The sequence below is a fragment of the Sturnira hondurensis genome, unplaced genomic scaffold (genome assembly GCF_014824575.4).
Source record: "Sturnira hondurensis isolate 20B ecotype Veracruz unplaced genomic scaffold, ASM1482457v3 Scaffold0014384, whole genome shotgun sequence".
Lineage (NCBI taxonomy): Eukaryota > Metazoa > Chordata > Mammalia > Chiroptera > Phyllostomidae > Sturnira > Sturnira hondurensis.
This window is the reverse complement of record NW_028087015.1, coordinates 3,881,220-3,899,463: the sequence shown is the minus strand read 5'-3', so window position 1 is coordinate 3,899,463 and position 18,244 is coordinate 3,881,220. Positions and strand designations below refer to the sequence as shown.

At 42.6% G+C, this 18,244-nt stretch overlaps 1 pseudogene; it reads left to right on the top strand.

The window, feature by feature from the left end:
• The first annotated feature begins 2,468 nt into the window (after positions 1–2,468).
• On the top strand, positions 2,469–8,673 carry LOC118998838 (profilin-1-like; annotated as a pseudogene).
• The last annotated feature ends 9,571 nt before the right edge of the window (positions 8,674–18,244 follow it).

Here is an 18,244-nt window from a genome sequence, read left to right as displayed (position 1 = left end):
GGCTTGGGTCTGGCATTAAAGAGCCTCTAGGGCACCTGCCACTAAAGTAAACCAGTCTCCCAAGATAGGATAACCCGGTGATGACCTGGGCCAGATGCGATAGGCTGCCCAGCACACGTGAAGTCCACGGAGGCATACTCACTACCTGGTGAAACAGGTATCCGTACCCCGGGGCAGTTGCCTAATAGGATTAATCAGACACACTGAGGGCTGTAACTGCCCTTGAATGGCCTCTCGTACTCCTCACTTAGCCTCTGCTGCCACCTGTGTATGCTCTCCAGCTCACCCCCCCGCCACTCCACTGCTGCCCCCTCCCCATTGCCTGCCCTTTCCAGCTCCAGATCCTACACTCCCTTCAGCTCCGCCTTCCCCCAGAGGCTTCTCTCTGCTCCTACTCCTTAGCTGCGCCCCCCCCCACAGGACCACACTTGGACTGCACTTCCCAGATGCGCTGCTACCTCCACTCTGGCAGCCTCTGAGAAGCTCCCGTGTCCCAGTGTCCCGCATGCCTCACTCTTCTAAGCCTTTCCCTGTCTGCCTGCCCGCGTCTGTCCTTTTCCTCACCCAATCTGGTAATCTGGCAAGGTTGAAACACTAGTGAGGCCTTCCAACCAGACCTTTCATGAGGTCTTGGTCGCCTGCCCCGGAGGGAACGGAGGGAGCACAGTTTAACCTGGCCATCCTGTAACACATGGGATACTGATACGTTCTACATAATTCTTTGACTTGGAGCTGAGACACTCTGTCTCCACCACTTATTCATGGCCTTTAAAGCTTTCACTGAGAGTCTCAACAGGTCTTCCTGCTGGGTAATTAGGAATGTAAATGAGGCTGAGGTAATTGAAGGAAAAAGTGCCACTTTTCAACCTGAGTGGCTGAAGTCGCCCAAGCTGATACCTTCCTCCTCCCTTCCTCCAGCCTCCTCCTGCAGATCTCAAAATGAAATTAAAATTCATGTGGAAAATTGTACCTCCAAGGCTGAAAACTCTCAGGCCCCAGCCCCCATCAATACTCTAGAAGGTACATGATAAATAGCCTTTACTTGCAAATACTTACAGAAATGGGAAGATTTATATTGAACCAATTGTGAAAATACTTTTAAAAGAACCACCACAAGAGGAAACTAATCTTAAGAATGACCGATTGATTGTTAATTTTTCCCACAATTCTCATACCCAGGGGTACTCAGCAATTTATGACCTTCCTAGAGAAAGCTGACAGGATTTGCCCCCAGGGCCCAGGGCGCTCTCTCTGGCTGGCTGGCCGGCAGGCTAATATACATCGGTTGCTGGGGGTCTCTGGTCCCTCCCAGACTCCCTGTCTTTTTAAACACCTTTTTCATGAGAGTCTCAGGGATGGCTTAACAGGGACCCCCCTATCCCTTCTGCCCACCAGGCCTCTTAAAGGACCAGGGCTGCTGGGAACAGGAAAGGCCAAACTACTAAGGACCCGACAGGTCACTAGCCTGACTGCTCAAAACCAGAATTATAGGATGAGTTTCTCCCCTGGGGTGCCAGAGTTTCCGGGAACCCCTTGTACGAGACACAGGGTGGGCGGTGGGGTTGGGGGATGGGGTGGAGGCTGCAGTAACACTAGCTAAGGCCAGAGGCCATCTAGCTGGGACAGCTCACTTGGAATGGGCCATAAGTATCATCCGTGTGGAGTGCAGGCCACCTGACCCAGTGGAGTAAAATCCATCCTGATCACCACCTCAACTGCCCTCAGATGACGGGGTGACACTCCACACCCAAACGTAAACTACACTGTAGTGTTTGGAAGGATCCGTGCCCCCGTCAGAGTAGGGGCAGGGCACAGGCCTTGGGACACAAAAGCTGGCAAGGGAGTCATGCACCATCCTAGGTTCTGGTCACCTGATGGAACTAGAGAACAGTGGGGAAGCCCCTGTTGCCCTCAGCTGCCCAATTACTTCCTCTTTTCCAGGGAAGGAAATTTCTGTCTCCGAAGACAATGGGCAATACCACCTTCATTCTTGACTCCATTCTTGAAAATTCAGACCCAGCAACCCTGATACCAACATCCTTACCTGCTTATGGACCCCTCTGTCCCTCAGTACCTGGCAAGTCTCTGGAACTAGACCTGCTCTGCCCCCTACAAGAGGTGCAGGAAGGCTCTGGGGTCACCGGAGTTCATGTGTCCTTCTCAGTGTCAAACTCAGGAGACCACAACGCACAGTTGGGTGGATTCTCACAGACCCTACAAGATTCACAGAGGAACTGCAAGCTTTAACCCAAACCTACAATTTAACCTGGAAAGACTTAAATGTCCTTTTCTCCCAATGCTGCCAACCCAGAGAAAAGCTCTGAATTTGGGAAGCAGCCTAGCAAGAGGCAGATTTTTTTCAGGCAGCCCAGACAAACAGATACCCCTACCGATGACAGCTGTTCCCAAGACTGAGCCTAATTTTTTTTAACCAACTGGGGCAAGGTGAGCTTGCTTACAGGGACGGCATGGTCTTCTGCCTCTTAGAAGGCATGCAAAGAAGTAGCCTCGAGGCTGTCAATTATGCCAAAGTAAGAGCTTATCCAGTGCCCAGATGAGAACCCATCTCGATTCCACTCTCATTTGACAAAAGCCATTTGCAAATAGTCCCATGTAGACCCAGCCAAGCCCGGAGGAGAAATAGTAGTAGCCACTTTGTTGATCAATCTGTCCCCAGCATTTGGAGGAAACTACGAAGGCTAGCACTAGGCCCTCAGACCCCACTACACGAATTAGCAGGTGTGGCTTTCTCTGTCTTTTACAATCAAGGTCAGGTTGACGAGAACAAGGGAAAAAGGCACACCGAACTTTTGGCAGCCGCCTTACAAGGGACAGATCCTCTTCAGGGGTGGCCCACCAGTCGCCCTCCCCAGAGACTGTCAGGGGAGGGAGCTTGTTACTTCTGTGGGATCCCAGACTGTTGGGGCCAAAAGTGCCCTAGGAGGGGCCACCAACATGATGGCCCATAACCACTTAAGACACCTTGCTCCTCTGTAAGAAAAGGGGGCACTGGAACTGTGACTGCCCCCTGCTCCAAAGGGGAGGGGGGAAACCCCTCTCTGCAAATAGTGTTAGAGGACCGAAGAGGCCTGGGGTACTCAGGGGCTCCCAAAAGACACATTCAGGTCACAGGGAGAAACATGGGTATTCCTTGACGTGGCAGATAAGCCTGTTCCATTTCTGATGGACACAGGAACTGCTTACCCTCTCAAATTCCTATTCTGGTCCTTCATCTTCTGAAACCTGTGTCACTGTGCAGGGGGTGGGGAAGGAGATGGAAAGGTCCCATCCAAACACCGAACACTTTACGCGCCTCTCCCTGAGTTTGCGGAGACTCTCTAGTAACTCATGAATTTTAACTATGCCTGAACATCCTCACCCATTACTGGGAAGAGATTTTTAAACTGTATCAGGAACTACTTTAAGCCAACAGAAGTCCATGGCTTATGTCTGGTTGGTCTACATCCCCCTGAAGAACCTCAACCTCACGCAGTGCCCCCTGAGATATGGAACCCAGTAGACTCCCAGGTTTGGGACAGGGGCATCCCAGGCCAATCTAAATTCACGCAACCAATTTGAATCTCTTTCAGGACATAGCCCCAGGACTTGAGAGCCCAAATCACGAGAAATCATTGACCACGTATGTGGCCAGGAAACAAGGAATAGCCCTAGGAGTTCTCACCCAGAAGTTGGGGCCAGTAGCACAACCAGCGGGTTCCTTTTCCAAACAATTAGACTCAGTGGCAACAGGACGGCCAGGTTGCAGCCTCTCAGTGGAGGAGGCCAAGAGTTCTCCACAATATTAACACGGGGACAGTCATTTGAGGTCCTGACCCCACACCAGGTTCAGAGGGTCTTAGAAATCAAGGGTCCTCAATGGTTAAGGGGGTGCACATCACTAGATATGGGGCCTTAATCCTAGTCTCTCAAAGTATGCCAAATTCTTACCCACCCTCCTGTCTGAGGAGGAAAGAGAAGTTATTATTATTCAATAATAATAATAGTTATTATTATTAGTCACATTATCAATAGTCACATTATTCAAGTAGTCTTGATCTAAAAGACAAGCAAACCAGACAATCCAGATAAAATGTGGCTCACCAATGTTAATAGTCTTGTAAAGAAAGGATCTAAAGAAATCCAGATGTGCAGTAGTAGGCCTTAATCTGGTCATTGAAGCCTGGGCATTGCCTCCTCACCTTGGCCCAGAAGCCTGAGCTCACTGCCCTTGCTAGAGCCCTTCAGTTANGGACAGTCATTTGAGGTCCTGACCCCACACCAGGTTCAGAGGGTCTTAGAAATCAAGGGTCCTCAATGGTTAAGGGGGTGCACATCACTAGATATGGGGCCTTAATCCTAGTCTCTCAAAGTATGCCAAATTCTTACCCACCCTCCTGTCTGAGGAGGAAAGAGAAGGAATTTCACATTATTCAAGTAGTCTTGATCTAAAAGACCAGCAAACCAGACAATCCAGATAAAATGTGGCTCACCAATGTTAATAGTCTTGTAAAGAAAGGAACTAAAGAAATCCAGATGTGCAGTAGTAGGCCTTAATCTGGTCATTGAAGCCTGGGCATTGCCTCCTCACCTCGGCCCAGAAGCCTGAGCTCACTGCCCTTGCTAGAGCCCTTCAGTTAGGGAAGGGATGAAGAGTTCATATTTGCACGGATCCTAAATATGCCTTGCTCTTTTTACATGCACTGTGCAAAGAGTGGGAACCCTCAACAGCAAAGAACTCTCCTATCCAAACATCACCAGGAACTTCTCACCCTTCTCCAAGCAGTAATAGGTCGTGTAGAGGTAGCTATAATTCACTATAAAGGACACCAAAAGGGAAACACAGATATTATTAAAAGAAATAACCTAGCCAATACTGCTGTGAAAAGGGCTGCCTTACCGTTAGTCCCACTACAGGCTGACCTAGTTCTGCACAAATCTATCCCCCAACAAAGGCCACGGTCCACAGAAAGGAAAAAGGGGCTCAGCGATGAGAGTATCAGCTAAACCCCAAGGGGTGGTGGGAGTTAGTTCCCCAATTAGTCCTCCCTCAGACCTTTCAGTGGAAAAGCATTAAGGGGCTTCAGGATTCCTCTCCTTCAGGCAGAGACCCAGTGACCTCACTGGCTGACAGAGTCCTGCAGTAGATCCTGGGCTCCACCAGGCTATCAAGCAGGTCATTTTCCTCACCTGGAAAATTATGCATTATGAAACAGACCTTCATAGGATACTGCTGGGGTGCAACTCAGTTCACAAAGAACATTACAGAACACTTAAAATTTAAGAAACAGTTTGTGCAAAGATGATACAATATTTACAAATTCCATTATTTGACAATGGACAAATTATTTAACCCCTCTAATGTTGGGTTTCTTCATTTATTAAAAGGTAAAATAAAAGCAGTATTGTGAATTAAAAGATAATGCTAATAAAAATAAACAATAATTGTGTTACTCTTTTCCTTCTCTTTATTTGAAAACTTACTTTTGAAAGAGCTATAGAAAAAAATCTTATTTTTTCAAAATATGTTAATAAGGTACAAATACCCAATTATTATCTGTGTACAATAAGAATTGATTACTACCAACTAAAGCTTATATTTCCTTCAGCCGACAGCAATAATGTAGCAAAGGATCGAGTCATTAACTGGGCCATTAGCCAAAATTGGATTATAAGTCAAGTTATCTAGCCAATAGAGTGAAAGGCTTCTGATTCTTCAAGGCTCTTTCAAGGGTCTTACTTCATTTTACATAGATTTAGTAGCCTTGTGGCACATGGCCATGCCAAAAAAAAAAAAAAGGCATTCTACTGAGAAATTAAGACATATACATTATACTAAATTTACAAAATTCACTCAGAAGGCTCAGGAGTATGATAACCTAATTTTGATGTTATTCAGAAGTTTTTGTTCCATGAAATAAATATTTGTTACCAATTTTGGTACTTATTTTCTCAACATTTAAAATTATGTTGATGATACCTACTTACAAAATTTGAGTCACAGTGTTATTTTTTGCAGTGTTTTACAAAAGTACTTTATTACCACAAATCCAATCATAAAATAACACTCTAAGTAACTGTTTGCACTTGCGCTTTTCGGTGCAGCACTGAATTGCAGTCTCGGCTTTGCACCACAGCGCGGCAAAGGCAGTGATCTGGTCAGCGGGGCACAGCGTTTACTCAGAGCGCATTGCTGAGCGCTCTCTCTGGTCCTGATCCTCAGATTATCATGCCAAAATTAGCTTATCAAACGGCTCACACTAGATGTATTTCAAAAAATGTCTAACTTGTATGTAAGACAGTGAGGGTCTTAACAATTAATGGTAAAATTTTCAACTATAATTGAATAAAATAATAATTTCTTTTACTTTTTTAAATTTTTTGAAGTCATGTCAAAATACATGAGTGCTTACATTTTACCAGCACTCAAGCATTTTACAGCAAATTCTAAAGAGCTTTTTATTCCCTAATATAGTAAGTCTTCAACTAAGAACAAGTTGTTTTTACAAAATCTTCCAAGTTTATTTTTCTTCTACATTTGAATATATTTTCTCACAGAAAAAAAGAAGAATTATTTGGATTCTAGAATAGTCCACCAAACTCCATATAAACACATGGGTAAGCATAGCACTAACGCAGCTTCGCAACCTCACCTAACGACTACCTGGAATGAGTTTTCCTCGGAGCTCTGGGGACCTGGGGTCCATCTGTCTCATTCAGCAGCAGCACCTACCTCAGATGCAATAAGGTGGTGGATGAAGAGAGGAAGACCCTCCTTATAGCCACCAGCACATCAAAATCACATTTAAATATTTTTCCGTCTATGATGTGCATAAAGCCTAAGTTTTTGAAGGAAAAATGAGGACACACATTATACATGGCTAGTATCTATATACATGTTTTTAATTGTTCTATTTATGCTGATGTGATGAAAGTGTAGCTCTAGAAACAATAACAATATCTGTATGCAAAATAATGCCATGGAATATGATAATCAGTTTTGTTTCTAATAAATAAATTGAATTGAAAAACTAAAATGAAAGATTTTTTTTCCTGGAAGTCTGAGCCAACAACATGGGTGCACATTATACATGGCAAAACAGAAAGGTTAGATTAGCACTGTCAAAGACATGTGTAGTGTGGGCCACATATGTAATTTTAAATATTCTAATAGCCGCATCTGAAGTAAAAAGAAACAGCTAGCAGAGCTGTGGTCCTGCCACAGCAGGAGCCCTCCAGCTCCATCTCCTGCCTGCCCGAGGCAGACACCGCAGCCCCATAACAGCGCCATAGCCTGGTGGCCCACTGACATCGACAAACTCATGGCACATGGGACCTGCCAGGACATGGCCCTTGTGGGCTGTAAGGGCTCGCTTTCTGTCTGGGCTGCATCCTAGGAAAACCTTAGTCAACATCATGCCAGCTGAGGTTGGTGTCCTGGCTGGCAAAATTGGTTCACGAACAGGCTACCCCTTGGGGGCGGGAAATGATCTCTTGTCCTCGAGTCACTGTTTCAGGATGGGAATTTACCGTGGACCATCGTACCAACAGCATCGCAGGGGAGCTTCCACCTTCAACATCACTGTCACCATGACTACCAGGACGCTAGTACCGCTGATGGGCATGGAAGGTGTCCACCATGGCAGGACCACAGGGAAATGTTACGAAATGATCTCCCACCTACTGCGTGCCAGTACTTACCATGTCTGTCCCTTCCTCCACCACTCCCTGCTGCTTCTGCACCCCTCTCCTTCCCATACACACATACACCATTTGTATTTGGGGGGCCATACACCCCTATTGCTGCCAAAATTTTAAAAGCAGGAGGCCAAGGCAGGTGGACGGACACCTCCCCGTGCTTGGAAACATTTTTATTTCTTGTTTTGTTTTATTTTCTGAATAAAAGAGATTCTACTAAAATAAATAAATATTAAAAGAAACATTAATTTTAATAATGCTTTTAACCCAATACATTTTAAATGTTATCATTTAACATATAATCAACATAGAATTATTTTAGAATTAATGAGATATTTACAATCTATTTTGTATTGTCCTGAAAATCTTGTATTTGTTCCACACAGCATATCTCAATGTACACAAGCCCTGTTTTGAGTGCTGGGTAGGCACAGGCAGCTAAGCACTGGCCGCTGTCGGGGAGAGCAAAGCCTTCTGTCAGTGTATCTATCGGTCAGCGTTCAAGCAGAGACAGAAAATGCCGTGAGTGCTGCATTGTGGAGTAAGGAATTCACTGTAGGAATGAGACATTACACGAGTCTGGGAAGAGCTGGGGAATTAAAGGTCCTAGAGAGAAATCCTCCTAAAATATTAGAACAGGGAAGCTTCAGGGAAGTGTGGGAGCAGAGCACATCCAGCCATTAACATGGGGTCACAAAGAAGAGCTGGGTTCTGTAATGATTCCATGCAGCTGTTTCTGTGAACCCACAGCCAAAGGGTGGGTGGGGGCCAGCAGATGTTCTAGGTCAGAGGACCCGCAGTCAAGAAGAAGAGCTGAATGCGGATCAGGCAAGAACAAGAACACAGGGGCGCCTGCTGGCCGCTCTCGGTCAGCTGCTTCCTGCCTCTAACCACGCAGACTTTGAGAGTGTAATGGCAATTGTTCACTTCTGCCCTTCAAATCTCATGCAGACTTACCTTTTGCCCAACTCTGTGTGACACCATACAGGAAAGGAAATTCTGGGAAAATATTTCCACCTTAGCAAAATGGGCACGGTACAAAACCACTACGATGGGGCCACATAAGAAAAGGGTTCTGAGGTGGGACGGGGGGGGCAGGGCTGGGATGGGTGTAAAAGACAGAAAACTGTACTTGAACAATAATTAAATAAAATAATAATAATAAATTTAAAAAATAAAGAAAAAGAAAAGGGTTCTGAGAACCTAGTTCCAGTTTAGCCAAGCTGACATAGTGTAAAAGCACCACAGTCGACCTGCTCTGAGCATTAGGCAGCAGCAGGCAGCTGCAGACAGAAAATCACCTTCTACCCATACATTTGTGGGGGTGAGTCTAAATAGATGAAGGAGGAACTTACCACGTTCAATGCTAAGTACAGGGTAGGGCAAAAGTAGGTTTACAGTCGTGAGTATGGGAAACCCAGTTTATTCTTGTATGATTTATTAATTATTGTACTGTTTTCTATATAGACAACTGTAAATATACTTTGCCCCACCCTGTATATGACAGAGACAAGATGCTTTGCAACTGAGTATCTTCTTTTCACAACAACCCTAAAAGACTTCTACTACCACACCCATTTTATAGGCAAGAAAATTTGAGTTCATGGAGGTTAGGTAACTTTCCTAACCGAGTGTTACAGCCGGGAGTCACACCCAGATACGTCTAGTTCTCAAGGCTGTATTCCTTCTACTGAACCTTCTAAGAAGTCTAGTTTCTAATTTAGGGACTTCTCTAACACAAACAGAATTAAACAGAAATTCAGGAACATTCCTCCTCAGAAAACTTCTAGGGGTCCAGTGGTCTGCAGCAAGTCAGGACGTAGACATCTCTTCCAAGGTGAAGAATAAGATGTTGTATCTGAGCCACCTACCGCTGAGAAAGAGGCACAATCTCATGGGTCCTCTTCAAATGTTGGAGGTGACAACACTGCATTATTTGGGTGTGCTGCTCTGACCCACTCACAAAGTGACCCCAAAAGCTGTCAGTATCAAGTGGCACCAGAACGAGAAAAGGTTCTTTAACAGGCTCACATGAAAACTGCACTGTCATTGGGCCACATGATCCTGCATATCCAACAGGACTGGAACTGTCAACAAAATCCATACCAAAATCCCGGCTGCTTATTTAAAAATTGACAAGCCAATTCTAAAATTCATATAGAAATACAGAGGACCCAGAATAACAAAAAAAAATGGAAAGATAAGGACTAAGTTGGAAAAATCACATTTCTTGAGTTTGAAGGTTACTACAAAACCACAGTAATCAAGACAGTGTGGTATTGCCAGGAAGGGCAGACTTCCAAATCGAGGAAGCACAACTGAGAATCTAGAAATAAGCCTTTAGACTTATGATAAATTGATATCAGACAATGGTGACAGGGCAATTTAATGGGGGAAAATTGTCTTTTCAACAATGGTTCTAGAATAACCGATGTCCATGACAAGAGAATAAAGTTAGACCCCTATGTTACACCATACATATGCAAAAAATAACTCGATGTGGATCAAAGGCCCAACGGTAGGAGCTACATCTGCTGAAAAGGCTCTTGGAAGAAGCATAAACACAACTCTTTGTAATTCTGCATTATACTGACTTCTTAGATATAACAATAACAACAAAAACAAAACCATATTAAAAAGCTGGACTTCTTAAAAATGAAGAACTTTTGTGTTTCAAACAACACCATAAAGAAAGCAAAGGGGCAAGTTACAAAATGCAAGAAAACATGCCAATCACATATCTGATAAAAAGACTTCAATCTAAAAGAAGCAAATAACTCAATAATAAAAAGTCATATAACCAAAGAAGGGGGAAGATGGCAGCAGAGTAGGACAAAGGATTTCACTTCCCTCAACGCGCCGGAGAAAAACCGGGCTGATCTGCAGAGGAGCACAGCGAACACTCAACAGGGACCCAGCATATAGGAAGGCAGGACCCCAGAAAGTGTAGTGAACACTGAATGACCAGAGGCTGAGGAGAGGAGATGACCGCAGATCAACAAGGGAACAGCGCAGAGACTGCAGACCCTCCACCGGGCCGTGCCAGGGCCCTGGCCGAGTCGCCCTGGTCTCTGAGAGCCGAGGGCAGGCAACAACAACCCGGGGAAAGAACTAGTCACCGGCACCCTCTCTAACCAGCAGGGCACAGATTGGAAAACACCAGGAGAGGTCGGTTTGCCTGTAGTGGCAGAGAGAGGAGTGGGCATTGGGAAGCAAACCAGAGAGCTCTGATAACCCATAGAGTCAGGCCGTGGTTGCTGGCTTGGGGAACTGAGCCGCCCCTGCTTTCCCAGTAGCCTGAGCCGGCACTCCCACAGTCTCAGGGAGCTTCGGGATACTGGCAGGGGCCCTGGAAGAGCACCAGTCACCAGCTCCCTCCCTACCCAGCCAGGCACAGACTGAGAAGCACCAGGAGTCAGGCTGTGGCTACCAGCTTGGAAAAATTGTGAGTCTCCCTGTGTGTGCAGCCACAGCACTGGGAAAGGTCCATGCCCAAGCCTGCAAGACCAGGAAAGCCTGGCTGGGAGCGTGTGCCCTCTCACTAGGCCAGGGTTGGGAAGCCTGCAGAAAAACCTGCTCTCAGTGGGGTGCTGGAGAGCGGCGCCAGTCTGGATCTTGGGAGGGCACTGGCGAGACCAGCTAAGTTCACCAAGACGAGAGAAAGGCCACACTTATAGCCCCTCAGGCTGCTGCAGCTAGAGAGACCAGAAGAAAAGGTTTGACCAGCTGGAAACCAACAAGAGGAGTAGGTGGAAGTGGAGAACACCAAGATACCTGCAGGAGACTGCACCACTGAATTTCACAGGCATCCTACTACAGAAGTTCACACCATAAATCCAGGGAACCAGAACAGATCACTTTAAGAAGCTGAGGCCAACAAGAAGAGCAATGCAAACAATGGGAAGACAAAGAAACAATCCCCAAATGAAAGAAAAGGAGGAAGTCTCAGAAAGAAGGTTAAATGTAATAGAGGCAAGCCAACTATCAGATATTGAATTCAAAACACTGGTTATCAGGAAATTCAAAGAGCTTACAACGAGCTACCAGAAACTACAGGGGAGCTACAATTAACTCTCTGCAAACTATACCAACATGAGAAAGGAAACAGAAACCATTAGTAAAGGCCAAGAGGAAACGAAGAATACAATTTCTGAACTGAAGAACACAGTAGAAGGTATGAAGAATAGAATCGATATGGCAGAACATTGCATAAGTGAGATAGAAGACAGGATAGAAAGAATCTCCCAGACGGACCAAGTAATGGAAAAGAGAATCAGAAAAAATGAGGAGAATTTAAGAGAAATGCAAGACAACAAGAAACGTAATAATATCTGAATATTAGGAATACCAGAAGGAGAGGAAGAAGAACAAGGGATAGAAAACCTACTTGAAAGTCTAATAACAGAAAATTTTTCTAAGTTGAGGAGAGATAAAGTCACACGGATCCAGGAATCACAGAGAGTCCCAATCAGGTGGAACCCAAAGAGGCCTACTGCAAGACACATCATCATTAAAATGGCAAAACTCCAAGACAAAGAGAAAATCCTAAAGGCAGCAAGGGAGAAAAAGGAAGTAACATACAAGGGGGTCCCAATAAGGTTGGCTACTGACTTCTCAATGGAAACATTCCAAGCAAGAAGAGAATGGCAAGAAATATTCCAAGTAATGAGAAACAGAGGCCTACAACCAAGGCTACTGTACCCAGCAAGGCTCTCAATCAAGATAGAAGGCCAAATAAAGAGCTTCCAAGACAAAAGAAGTCTAAAAGAATACGCCTCCACCAAACCAGCTCTACAAGAATTACTAAAAGGGCTGCTTTAAGGAAAGGAAGGAAAAGAGAGAGACAGAGAGGAACACAGGTACATAAATGGCAATGAATAAGTACCTTTCAATAATAACCTTAAACGTAAATGGATTAAATGCACCAATTAAAAGACATAGAATAGCTGAATGGATAAGAAAGCATGACCCACACATATGCTGCCTACAAGAGACCCACCTCAGGTCAAAAGACCACCACAGACTAAAAGTGAAAGGATGGAAACAAATTTTCCAAGCAAATGGACAAGAAAAAAAAGCCGGGGTAGCAATTCTAATATCAGACAAAATAGACTTCAAAAAAAGGGCCATAAAGAGAGACCCAGAAGGTCACTTCATAATACTCAAGGGAAGAATCCACCAAGAAGACATTAACATCATAAATATATATGCACCCAACACAGGAGCACCCAAATATATAAAGAAAATCCTAGAGGACCTCAAGAAAGATATTGACAGCAACACAATTATAGTAGGGGATTTTAACACCCCACTGTCAAAAATGGACAGATCTTCCAAACAAAATATCAACAAAGATATAGCAGCATTAAACGACACTCTAGAAGAAATGGACCTAATTGATATATATAGAGCCATCCATCCCAAAGAAACTAAATACACTTTCTTTTCAAACGCACATGGAACATTTTCAAAGATAGATCACATGATAGGACACAAAACCAGTCTCAACAACTTCAGGAAAATAGAAATCATACCAAGCATCTTCTCTGATCACAAGGGACTGAAATTGGAAACCAACCCCACAGGAAAAAACCCAAAACACCCAAAATCATGGAGACTGAATGGTAGGCTATTAAACAATGAATGGGTCAAGATTGAAATTAGGGAAGAAATCAAAAAGCTCCTTGAAACAAATGAAAATGAACTCACCACAACCCAAAATTTATGGGACACAGTGAAGGCAGTCCTGAGAGGGAAGTTCATAGCGATACAGGCTCACCTAAAGAGGATAGAAACATTTCAAACAAACAACCTAACCCAACGCCTGCAAGAACTCGAGGAACAACAACAAAGACAGCCCAGAGCAAGTAGAAGGAAGGAAATAACCAAGATCAAAGCAGAATTAAATGACATAGAGACTAAAAGCACAATTCTAAAGATCAATGAATCCAGGAGTTGGTTTTTTGAAAAGATAAACAAAATAGACAAACCTTTAAGTAGGCTCATTAAGAAAAGAAGAGAGAGGACACAAATAAACACAATCAGAAATGAAAGAGGAGAGATTACAACTGATACCACAGAAATAGAAAGGATTGTAAGAAATTACTATGCGGAACTGTATGCCAAGAAATTTGAAAACCTGGGTGAAATGGACAAATTTCTAGAAAAATATAATCTTCCAAAACTCAATGAAAAAGAAGCAGAAAACCTGAACAGGCCAATAACAGCAAATGAAATTGAAGAAGTAATCAAAAAACTCCCATCACACAAAAGCCCTGGGCCAGATGGTTTCACAGGAGAATTCTACAAAGCTTTTAAGGAAGAGCTAACCCCTATTCTTCACAGACTATTCCAAAAAATCCAAAAGGAGGGAAAACTCCCCAACTCTTTCTATGAAGCCAGCATCACCCTAATCCCAAAGCCAGATAGAGACACAACAAAGAAAGAAAATTACAGACCAATATCACTGATGAACATAGATGCTAAAATCCTCAACAAAATATTGGCAAATCGCATCCAACAATACATCAAAAAGATCATACACCATGACCAAGTGGGATTCATCCCGGGGATGCAAGGATGGTTCAATATACGCAAATCAATAAATGTAATACACGAAATAAACAAAAGCAAAGACAAAAACCACATGGTCATATCAATAGATGCGGAAAAAGCTTTTGATAAGGTACAACACCCATTTATGATAAAGGTACTCAGCAAGGTGGGAATAGAGGGAACATTCCTCAATATAATAAAGGCCATATATGAAAGACCTACAGCCAACATCATACTCAATGGGCAAAAACTAAAAGCTTTTCCACTAAGATCAGGTACAAGACAAGGTTGCCCACTTTCACCACTTCTATTCAATATAGTATTAGAAGTTCTAGCTGCAGCGATCAGACAAGAAAAGGAAATAAAAGGCATCCAAATCGGAAAGGAGGAAACAAAACTGGCATTGTTTGCAGATGACATGATAGTGTACATGGAAAACCCTATAGCCTCTACCAAAAAACTGCTGGAACTAATAAATGAATTTGGCATAACAGCGGGATACAAAGTTAATATCCAGAAATCAAAGGCATTTTTGTATACCAACAATGAAGCAGCAGAAGCAGAAATCAGGAAAAAAATCCCATTCGATATAGCAAAAAGAAAAATAAAATATCTGGGAATAAACCTAACCAAGGAGGTAAAAGACCTGTATGCAGAAAACTACACAACACTGAAGAAAGAAATCAAGGAAGACACAAATAAATGGAAACATATACCGTGTTCATGGATTGGAAGAATTAACATCATCAAAATGTCCATACTACCCAAAGCAATTTACAGATTCAATGCAATACCTATTAAAGTACCAATGGCGTATTTCACAGACATAGAACAAACACTTCAAAAATTTATATGGAACCAGAAAAGACCCCGAATAGCTGCTGCAATTTTGAGAAAGAAGAACAAAGTAGGAGGGATCACAATACCTGATATCAAACTGTATTACAAGGCCACTGTAATCAAAACAGCCTGGTACTGGCACAAAAACAGGCACATAGACCAATGGAATAGAACAGAGAGCCCAGAAATAAACCCAACTCTCTACAGTCAATTAATATTCGACAAAGGGGGCAATAACATAAAATGGAGTAAAGACAGCCTTTTCAACAAATGGTGTTGGGAGAACTGGACAGCTACATGCAAAAAAATGAAACTTGAGCACCAACTTACACCATACACCAAAATAAATTCAAGGTGGATAAAAGACTTAAATATAAGCCGTGAAACCATTAAAACCCTAGAGGAGAGCCTTGGCAAGAAAATCTCAGATATTCCACGCAGCAATATTTTTACTGATACGTCCCCTAGAGCAAGGAACATAAAGGAAAGAATAAACAAATGGGATCTCATCAAAATTAAAAGCTTCTGCATGGCTAAGGAAAACAGTATCAAGATACAAAGAGAAGCAACAGCTTGGGAAAACATATTTGCCAATGATACCTCAGATAAGGGTTTAATCTCCAAAATATACAAAGAACTCATTCGGCTCCACTCAAAGAAGACAAGCAACCCAATCAAAAAATGGGCAGAGGACTTGAACAGACATTTCTCCAAGGAGGACATACAGAGAATCCAGAGACACATGAAAAGATGCTCGATATCACTAGCTATCAGAGAGATGCAAATTAAAACCGCAATGAGATACCACTTAACACCAGTCAGATTGGCTATCATAAACAAAGAAACAAACAACAAGTGCTGGAGAGGTTGTGGGGAAAAGGGGACTCTAGTTCACTGTTGGTGGGATTGCAGACTGGTACAACCACTATGGAAAACAGTATGGAATTTTCTAAGAAAACTAAAAATGAACGTACCTTTTGACCCAGCAATTCCACTCTTGGGAGTATATCCTAAGAACCCTGAAACACCAATCCAAAAGAACCTATGCACCCCGATGTTCATAGCAGCACAATTTACAATAGCCAAGAGTTGGAAGCAACCTAGATGCCCATCGGTAAATGACTGGATCAAAAAGCTATGGTACATTTACACAATGGAATTCTATGCTGCAGAAAGGAAGAAGGCACTACTACCCTTTGCAACATCATGGATGGAACTGGAAAGCATTATGCTGAGCGAAATAAGCCAGGCTGTGAAAGACAAATACCATATCATATCACCGTTAACAGGAATCTAAACAACAAAACAAACAAGCAAGCAAAATATGACCAATGACACTCAAATATGGAACAGGCTGACAGGGTCCAGAGGGGAGAGGGGAGAGAATCATAGGGGAAAAGGGAATGGACTCACATGAACAAGTATAAAGGACGCATGGACAATAACTAAGGGTGGGGGGTGGAAATGGGAGGGAGGTGGGGAGCACAGGGCGGGGGGCGGGCAGGGTTGGGAATATAAGACAAAGGTGTACTTGAATGAGAATTAAATTTTAAAAAATTATAAAATTAAAAATATATATTAAAATCAAATACCCCCCCAAAAGACATATAACCCAGTTTTTCAAAGGACAGAGGATATAATTAGACATTTCTCCAAAGGAGAAATAGAAATGGTGAATGAATACATGCTAAGATGCTCGGCACGATTAATCATTCAGGAAATGCAAATAGAAACCACAATAAAACATCACTTCATGTGCACTAGGATGGCTATTAATAAAAAATCAGTAAGTGTTGCAAGAAGTGGAATCAAAACCCTCAAACACTCCACATGGGAATATAGTGATATGAGTCACTTAAGTTTCTCAAAAACTTTAAGTAGAATAATCATCTAATCCAGCAACCTTATGCCTAAATTTAAACCCAAGAAGAATGAAAACATATGCCCACACGAACACCAGTATATGCATTTTCATATCAGCAGTATTTATAATAGCCCAAAAGTGAAAATAACCCAAATGTCCATCAACTTGCAAATTAATATATGTATTAGTGTTATCCATACAATGGAATATTAATCAGCAATAAAAGGAAATAAAGTACTGATACATGCTACAATTCAAGATGACACTTGAAAACATGACAGAACCCACCCCCAAAAGGCCTCTAAAAAGAAAATTGAATCAATCAAATATAGATTGATGATATAACTAGAATGTCAAACAAACTGACACTAACACCACCTAGCGCAAATCTATACATTCCTCACAAAGGGGAGTCAAAGGGGAAAGAGCTCGGACTGGGCTGCTGGCACCTGGAGTGCGCGGTGGTCGCGGCACCCTTCCTCCAGAATACAGGTGAGTAGAACAAAATCAGCACATGTGGCCCCACTCAATGTTTGATTAAAAATAGAAACCGAATATATGCTGGATTTAAATGTGGAACATCTCTAGATTCTAAATTCTAATGGTAATGTGTTCAGAGCTTTGTGGCAGACAAAACAAAGAATGCAGCAAGTAGGTAAAGATGGAAAGAGGCAGTTAAATCCTGTAACTAATTGTTGCCTCTTTCCTTTCATTCATTATCTTCTCTGTCATCATTTGGAGTTGGGAAGGAGGATGGAACAGATGGTAGCATTATATGTAATCATTCCCTTCTTTAACTATTTGGCTTTGCCATCTTGCCTACTCTTACAATAGACATTCCATCATACTTGGCTAAAATATTTCAAATTCCGTTTGTTCCCCAGATCAGCCTCTTCAAGCCCCTTTCATTGTCCAGCTTTACTGAAATAACAAAAAAAAATCAGAAACAATGTAAATATCTAAGAATAGATTTGTTAAATAATAAGACATCATTCATTGAATGGAATACTATGCAACCATTAAAAGTGTTTCATGCACTAGAGTGTGAGTATACTTAATACCACTGAACTGTATATTTGTAGATAATTAAAATTATAAACTTTATGTTATGTATATTTTACAATAAAAAAAGATTATTTCATAACATGGAAAAATGCTCAAAATGTAGAGTTTTTTTTTTAGTGAAAATATAGTATGATGAACCTGTGGGAAGCAATCACAAAACAATGAAACTCAATGATTCCAGTAGTTTATTGCATAAAATTTAGAAAGGTTCACAGAAAAAAGTAA